At 42.6% G+C, this 9,050-nt stretch overlaps 1 pseudogene; it reads left to right on the forward strand.

Moving 5' to 3' along the window:
• Positions 1-1,062: 1,062 nt before the first annotated feature.
• LOC110216077 (mitochondrial dynamics protein MID49 pseudogene) lies at positions 1,063-2,452 on the forward strand (annotated as a pseudogene).
• The last annotated feature ends 6,598 nt before the right edge of the window (positions 2,453-9,050 follow it).

A 9,050-nucleotide genomic window follows, 5' to 3' on the forward strand; every position in this document is an offset into this window, starting at 1 on the left:
TGACATCTTGTTTACCCCTTTCCTTCTCAGAGGTCCTATTAGTTCGTTAAAGTTTCTTGGCCTTCAAGGTTCTCAGTTACAGCACTTGGGATGAGTGGTCATTAAGATTTCATGAGCAGGTGGTAGAGTGCCGAGATAATGTCTTGGAGTTTGCCCAAAACAAACGAGAGTTCAATAGCTCACATAGTAGCAGCCATACTTTCCTTTCCTTCAAAGGCTCTAGAGGTGATGTGTGATGCAGATGATGCAGAACAAACAAAGGAAGAAAAAGTGAAACAAGGTTTTATATTTAAACATGCCACACTCTTAGAAGGAAGCAAGCATTTGGTAGGTGTCTGCTATGTGCCAGGAACTATGCTAAGCACTTTACAAATGTTAATCTCATTTGATCCTCACAACTCTAGGAGGCAGACGCCATTATTATCTTCATTTTACAGTTGGGGAAACTGAGGCAAATGGAATTTAAGTGACTTCAGCAGGGTCACACAGTTGGGAAGTATCTGAGGCCAAATTGAAATTCCGATCTTCCTGATTCCAGGAGCATCACTGTATTCACTACATCACTTTGCAGCCTCTCCATCAGTCCCACTAAAGGAAGGTGAGCAATGGCAAAGGATCATTTTCAAAGATGGTCTGCAAAATTCAATTGGTATTTTCACAAACCAGATGTGAAAGCCATTAGTGGTAGCATTTTTGGAGCAAAGAAAAACATTCCTTTAATCTAGAAGGGAAATGAATGAATCAATGAATCAATGAATGTATGAAACCATTAATTTGCAACAAAATTCTGTCCTGGTCCTCAGTAAAACTGAATATTCCCAGGGTCCCTCTTTTCTACTCCTTCTTGTGTCCTACATTCACTAATGATTCCTCTATGAAATAGCTCAGGGCCCTAGGGCTCTTCTCTGGAAGCTTGTAGAACCTCACCCTCACCAGGGGTATACTGTGCTTTGGACCTATGTCACCTTTCCTCCCATCAAAACTTTCCAGTTGGGGTTTGCAGCTAGGCTCTGGGAAGTGAAGGCTGGAGGTGATGCAGTAAAGCAGCAGTGCTGGTGGATCATGGCAGAGTTCTCCCAAAAGAGAAGGAAGCACTGAAATAACAACCTGCTAAGTAGTGCCATGGACTTCCTCCTGGCCTATGCCAGGCTGATGCTAGGTGTGGGTGGTGCTGCTGTCCTGGGTATCCCAACCCTGGCAGTGAAGCGGTTCATTGACTCTCCACCAACCCACCCAACAAGGATAATGTCAAAGCTGAGAAGAAGTCCATTAAGGAAAGCTGTCAGGAGCTGAGTTTGCTCAAGGCCTCAACTAGACCCCAGCCAAAGCAGAGATGAGAAGACCTCAGCCAGCTGCAGCCTTCCTCAGCCCAGGATCCTTATGTCCCAGAACCAGAACCACCCAGAGACCCTGTGGCCATGACTGTGTCCAAACTCAGCCCCGGTTCTGCCTTACACTGCAGGAAAGACTCCTCATGTGCTATCAGAACCATGTAGTTGTCTCTGAATCTGGCACCACCCTGTCCAAACCGCTAGCTGACAGTAACATTGTCCACAAGTTGCAGAATTTCTTCAGTTTTCACAGTAAATTCCCAGAGCTGCCTTTCAGGGATCTGTCTCCAAGCAGCACCCTGTATGACTGTCTGGAGGCCGTGGCAGATGACCACACTTGCCTGCTAGTGCCACTGGTGCTAGAGCCCAAGCTGTGGAGCTTGATTCCTGAAGAAGACACCATTGCGAATGATCCTTACTACTGGGTGATTTGAAGGACTCAGTTGGAGTACTTTCTCCCAGGGAGTAGCCCCTGGGACCAGTTCATAGTAGGTGGCTACCTCTCCTCCAGTGTTACCCCCAAGGTGCTCAGGAAGGTCCTGGTAGGCTCTGCCAACTGGCCAGCCATTGGCAGTATTCTGGATTGCCTCATCCGAGACCTGGAGTGGTCTGGGAGGAACTCCTGCTGGAGGTTCAACATGACCAGTTGGAGCTAAGAATTGTTATCTTTTCCACCGCAGAGAGTGAGGACAGGGCCCTGCTCTGCTGGCCAAGCCTCAGGAAGGACCATTGGAAAACCTTTGGCAGGAGGACTTCTACCAGGCTGAGGTCTCTAAGCTGCAGGGAGCTGGATAGTGCAGATTCTGGTGCCCAAAGCCTCTGTCTCCAGCTCCTGCAAGGCATGTGTAGCCACCATCCCTCACTGAACAAGCTGAGTGTCAGCCACTTGGCCTAGGTCATCCTCCACCTCAGCTAGACAGAGAGACTGGGCTGAGGACTCCTTAGCAGATCAGGTCCAACAGGTGATTATGGAGCTGATTGGCTCTCTAGAGGAGGGATCTCTCCTCTGCTATTTTAATCAGCACATCAATCTTTTTGACAGTTTGCATGAAGAAGACATTGATGACATGGACTTTGCTCTGTATAATGCCATGACAGCACCAGAGCTCTCGTTATCATAGAAAAGATTCACAAAATGTGACTTTGGAAGGTTTTTTTTAAATGTTTAGCCCCTTCCCCTCTGGCAGTCTAAGGGGACAAGTAAAGAGTTTTTCTCTTGTTTTCTAGCCAGCACAAGGGGGACATTTTGGCAAAATAAAAAGAAGGCACGTTTCTTAAGTGCACTGAGTTGGCAGCTGTCTTGGGCAAGGATTGGAACAAATTTAGGGTTCTGTGCCTCTGAGGTCACTCAAATGTTACCAGTCCTTGAGCCTCACAATGAGCAGTCAGCCAAATCCAGTTGATGGTGACCAGGCCACCACCTCTCTTAACTTGATTTCTCTCCCTTGAGACAGCCTCTTTTTGGAAAGACAAAGCCCTGAGTCTTGGAAAGAGACTGAACAGCCTCTCTGTCTTAGGTAGCAGGCAAGAGCCATAGGACAAAAGATTCCCTTCCCCCATATTGTAAACCCAAATCCATACTTGGCCCTTGGGACTGAAGGACAAGTGTCTCTGGGTTGGCCACAAAATACATTATGTCACCAGCACTGAAGTGATTATATGAAAATCCTGTAGAGTAATGGGAGGGGAAGGAAATTGGGCCTTTTTTTAAGCCAGGAGAAAATTATTTATTTGCACCAATGACCCATTTATTAAGATAGTGCTTGAGGATCCAATTCTTCTGGGGACAGTAAAGACAAGAGTATGGTTTACCTGAGGGACAAGGAGTTCAAAGTATTCTAAGCCTCTCTGAAGGAAGTAAACACTTAATCCAAAGCAGGTTTTCAATTGTTTAAAAGGCTCTGGCCAGCTTTTAACTGCCAGCCATTCAGCCAAGTTGTGGTGGGCAGCCAGATTTTCCTGCATGCTTTGGTCTGCAGGACATCTCATCTTCCTTCAGATAGAGCTTTCTCCAGTAGGATTTGTATATTATGAGATGGCCCCCAGCCAAGAGCTGAAGTCCATGATGCTACATGTCTTGCCTTTGAAAAAGAAATGTTTTCTAGTGGCTCCCATTAAATTAATTTGGGTACTAAGAGCATTACACAGGAATGAACAGTTTTCAGAGAAGCCTTGTTTTCAAAACCAGGTTGTTTGTGTGCCAAAATGTATTATTCACGGTTAATATGTGACTTCTTTCAGTTGGTTAAAGTTGGTATTTGGTTATCAGAGGGGGAGGGTGTTTTGTTTTTGTTTGTTTTTTTCTCTGAGTACTGAAATGCTTGTCATCTTAATATGTCTTTGGTCTCCCCCACTGCTGGAAGAAGTCAGTTTCTCAAAGAACATGATGGAAAATAAAAGAAAAAAAAAATTTAAAAAAAAACAACCTTACCAATTCTATGTCCCTCCCTTGTGAATTTTGCTTGGTACTGCTAAATTAATTCACACCCAAGACACTCTATAATCTGTGTAATACTTCTCAAAATTTCTTTTACATTATTCCCCATTAAGTACTAATTTCAACTGTTTCTTGTTTCCACAGCTGAAGTGGCCTCTCCTTCTTTTGGATAATTGATTGAAGCATTTTATAGCTCTCTTTTCACATTTACAATGATGAACTTGTATTTTGGTTATTTATGCATGTTAGACATGCATAAATTTTCTCTTCTGGCTCCACTTCCTCTCCAGATTTGACCATTTCTTCACCAGCTGCCTTCCTATCCCAAAGAAGCCTCTACCCCTAAGTCCTCCTCTCCTGACTGGCAGGTCTCTAAACCCTAACCACTACTTCACGAGGGGCCCCAGCCATGCTCAGTTCACTCCCTTTTCAACTTCCTCTTGAAATTTCTTTACTTCCTCATCAGCTGCCTTGCCCCACCCTTCCACCACCCCTTACCCACCCAATCTCCCTTTTCAATGTTGCCTCCTCTCCTCTCCCCACCTCACCCCACGCCATGGAATGTAAACTCTTTAAGTGTAGTTGTTTGCCTACATTTGCATCTCTAGGGCTTCAAACAATCCCTGACACTAGCTAGCTATTTTCAGATCAAGGACTGTTTCATTTGTGTTTTTGTATACCTAGCCCCTAGGGCAGCTACGTGGCACAGGGGATAGAGCACTAGGTTTGGAATCATGAAAACTCATCTTCATGAGTTCAAATCTGTCCTCAGATACTTACTAGCTTTGTGACAGTGGGCAAGTCACCTAACCCTGTTTGCCTGAGTTTCCTCACCTGGAATGAGCTGGAGAATGAAATGGGAAACCATTCTAGTATCTTCACTAAGAAAACCTCAAAACAGTCTCAAGAAGAGTCAGACATGACTGAAAAGAGTGAATAACAACAAATATCCAGCCCCTAGCACTGTGCCTAAAACTTAGTAAGCTTTTAATGAATAATTGTGGTGTGGTGAATGGAATTGAATAGTCTCTTCTTTATTAAACTATAAGCAACTTGAGCACTGGAATCATCATTTATTCACATATCTGTCCCCATAAGTCATATTACCCCTCTATCACAACATACATTTCTAAAGGACTAGTTGCCTTGCATAAATATTAGCGTGATTAAACTAAATTGAATCAATCCCACAGGTATTAATTTCTAATCGTGGAATTTAAGTCATTGTAAGAGGACTGTTTGGACAGCTAGGTGGCACAGTGGATAGAGTCTCAGACCTGGAGTCAGGAAGGCCTCAATTCAAATCTAGTCTCAGACAGTTAGTAGCCATGTGATCCTGGGCAAGTCACTTCATTTTCTTTGCCTCAGTTTTCTTATCTGTAAAATGAGCTAGGGAAGGAAATAGCAAACCACTTTAATATTTTTGCCAGGAAACCTCCCAATGGAATCGAACATGACTGAAACAACTGAAAAACAAAAGGACAAAGAGGATTGTATTTGGGGTCCAGGAAACCCATCCTAGATTCATTCCAATTATTCTATCTGTGGAAGATATAATCTTACTAAATAGAAAGCCTGCTGTATGCCCCTAGTATTAAAACATGAAGTCCTTATATATGTTTTCTCTATTTTTAAAGCATTTATTAAATACCTACTATGTATCAGGCAATGTGCTGAACTCATTACTATTATTATCTCATTTGATTTTCAAAATAACTCTATAATCCTCATTTTATACTTGAGGAAACTGAGGCAGTTATCTGTTAAGGGACTTGCCCAGAGTCATGCTGTTAGTAAGTATCCAAGGCTAGATTTGATCATGTCTTCCTTACTCTAAGCCCAGTACTCTTTCAGCTATGCCATCTAGCAGTCTTCAAAATCAATTAGAATTACGGAGTAGAAAAACTGGAAAGGACCTCAGAATTATCGAATCTGAGCATAGCTGATCAGAAATACTCTCTACCGTACAATAACAGCCAACGCATACCACTTTGTTTGTGAGGTATTTGAAAGCATTATTTAATCTGATCCTCACAACAACCAAATTAAGTAAATGCTATGATTATTAGTTTGTCTCTATTTTACAGATGAAGAAAGTGACACCCAGAAAGTCTAAGTGACTGCCCCATTCTCTCCCAACCTATCGAGAAGCAAAGGTAAGACTCAAACACTGGTTCACCAGACTACCACTTCATTGCTCCTTCCACAATACCACATAATGCCTGTATCCCTGGCAAAGGATCATGCAGTTACCCCCCAGCTGCCAATGTCTCCACAGGGCTGTTATTGACAACATAAACTTGGACCCAGATGAAATGGGGAGCAGGAAATTGCTCCTGTCTCAGCTTCCCTCCAAAATAATGATCCCTGAAAGCCTGTCGGCTCTCAGTTGCCTCTCATTTTAAGGTTAATACCAGCTGAGAAGCCTCCATTAGTGGCTTGTGAATTTCTAGACATACAACTTTAATTAAGCCACCAGAAAGTAACACTTAGACCTCAGAGCTTCAAGTACCACAGTGAAGGCAAGATATTAAAATCTGTTAGAGCCTCTGCGTCATTCCTGCAAAAAGTGGTAAAGAAGTCATTGTAAGCATCCCTCTGGTGGCCCCTCAACTTCGCAGCAAACTGGCCTTGTGTCTGTCCCGAGGGGAATGTTTAGCCAGGATGATCATGGTGCTGAAGCAAATGGGCTTCAATCTAGATGGCCCCAGGGACCTTATAGATGGATCTCTTCAAGGCCAAACTGTAACATTTTGGCCTAAAAGGTCATTGGACTATCTGTAAGTTCCAGTATACTTTTTTCAAAAAAGTTAATAGTTTCCATGGCTGGTACCTCACCAATTAAGAAATAAAATAAATAAATGTGAAAAATGAGAGAAGGTAGAAAACAATAAGAAAGGAAGAATAATAAAGCTCAGCTGTACTTACTGTCTCCCCTTTTTATAACACTAGGCAGATATTTGACGAAGGCTGGTTTCCAGAGCCAAAGGCACTGTCAAATTCTTGCGTCTTCCAGGGATTTTGAATGTGACAAGTGAAGGGTAAGAACTCTATTTCCCCTAAGAATTTTTTAACCCTTTAGAGAATGCAAACATTTTGAGCCCTTCTCTAGATTGGGGGAACAGGGCAAGAGAGAAAGAAAATCTTAGCTGTGTGACCTTACACAAGTAACTCTACCTATCTGAACCTCAATTATTTTACCTGTAAAACAGAGATAACAGTATTGTTCCTACCTCTTCCACAAAGTGGTTGTGAGGGCATCACTTTGTAAACTATAGGAATCTATTGGGCTGAAGGGGAAAAGAATACAACCTGAATATAAGCAAATAAATAAGAATAGACAAAGTAAGTACAAGATGAGGACACTAATGGGCCAAAGTTGAGTTTGAAGAAGGGGTCAAGAAAGAAAAGCATTGTGTAGGAGGTAGCACCCAATCTGTGCTTCAGACGAAGCAAATTGTCCTCCCAGTTGCCATCTGTGACAAACATTTAGTTTTATGAAGATGCAGTATGGCAGAGCTACTATGATAGACTGATACCTATTAGTTGTGTAACCCTCAGCCAGTCATTTAACCTCTCTGATCATCAGTTTCCTCATCCATAAAACAGGGATGTTAACCTTATAGGGCTCTTGTGAGAATTAAAGAGATAATAAAGCATTTTGCAAATCTTAGTGTTATATAATTGTCAATCTGACATATATGAGTATGTATAGAATTATGCACAATCAAACAAAGGGAATACAAAGATAATTGGGGAAGGAGGACACAAGCAACTGACTGGGGATGATCACAAAAGGTTTCATATACAGGGTGGGCTATGTCTTGAATGAAACAAGGTATTCTAAAAGCTAAGAGGTAGTGTATTTCAGGCATTGAGTATAGGCCTTTAGGCCCAGAGATGGGAGATGGACTGTCCTGCACTGGGTATAGGAAATAGGCCAATATGGCAGGGTCATACAGTTCATGGAAGGGGCTAATCCAATCCAATAAGCATTTCTTAAGCACCTACCTAGGCAGACAGCTAGATGATTCAGTAGATAAAGCCTGGTCCTGATGACAGGAAAATCTGAATTCAAATTTCACCTCAGACACTCACTATCTATGTGACCCTGAGCAGGGCACTTAACCTTTGTTTGCCTTAGTCCACTGGAGAAGGAAATGGCAAACTACTTCAGTAGCTTTACCAAGAAAACCCCACAAAGAGTCAGACAACACTAAATACCAGCAATAAGCACCTACTGTGTGCCAGGTATTATACTAAGTGCTGGGGATACAATTAATAAAAAGAAAAACAGTCTCTGCCCCCCAGGAGTTTACAGTCTAAATCTAATTACAAGATTAATGTGCAAGGTTGGGAAGACAGGAAGCAGCCAGTCTGTGAAAAGCTTTATATGTCAAACAGAAGAGTTTATATTTGATGCTAGAGGTAATAGAAAGCCACTGAGGTTTACTGGAGTTGGGGGAGAGAGGTGCCATGATTGGGTCTGCGCATTAGGAGAATCACTTTAGCAGGTGTGTGAAAAATGGACTGAGTAGTACGAAAGAATACAAGGATACAGAATAGGACTCTATTACAATAGCCCAAACAAGAAGTGGTGAGGGCCCAAACTAAGGTGATAGCCAAATGAGTAAAGAGAAGGGGACATATGGAAGAAATGTAGAGACAAGAAAAGACAAGACATAGCAGTTGATTGGATATGTGGGGTGAGTTAGAGGAGTCAAGAATGACACTGAAGCTGGGAACCCAGTGACTGGAAGAATGGTGGTGCCCTCCACAATAACTGGGAAGTTCAGAAGAGAGGTGGATAGAGGAAGAAAGATGAGGAGTTTTGTTTTGGACAGTATAATTTGGAGATGATTAACGGACAGCCGATTCAGAAGGCCTCAGTTTAGCTTTCATCATTCATATCAGGATATGGAAGCATTCTATCACCAGGTTAAATTGATATTGATAGTGAAGAAGTCTTTTGACTCCACTTTCTCTCTATTATGAATAAATCGTATAAAATGGTGGGGGGAGGAGGGACTCTCTCCTCCGGTAGTAAGTTGTTTCCTTCTTAAGGAAGGAATAGTAAGATAGTTGTACTGTCTTTTTAAGAGTGCATTACTTCATTCTGTAGTTTCTAACAGCTGTAGCTCCATCCTGTCAGCTGTTTGGGAGATGTCTGAATCAGCTGTCAGGGCTGCATTTCAGCTGAAGTAAGAGTAGGGCCTTTTGGCTTGACTGCAAATACCTGTACAAGCCTCTGGTAGAGCTTCTGGCTGCCTCTGCACGACTTT

This window comes from Phascolarctos cinereus, unplaced genomic scaffold (assembly GCF_003287225.1).
Source record: "Phascolarctos cinereus isolate Bilbo 61053 unplaced genomic scaffold, phaCin_HiC Scaffold_4;HRSCAF=312, whole genome shotgun sequence".
Classification (NCBI taxonomy): Eukaryota; Metazoa; Chordata; class Mammalia; order Diprotodontia; family Phascolarctidae; genus Phascolarctos; species Phascolarctos cinereus.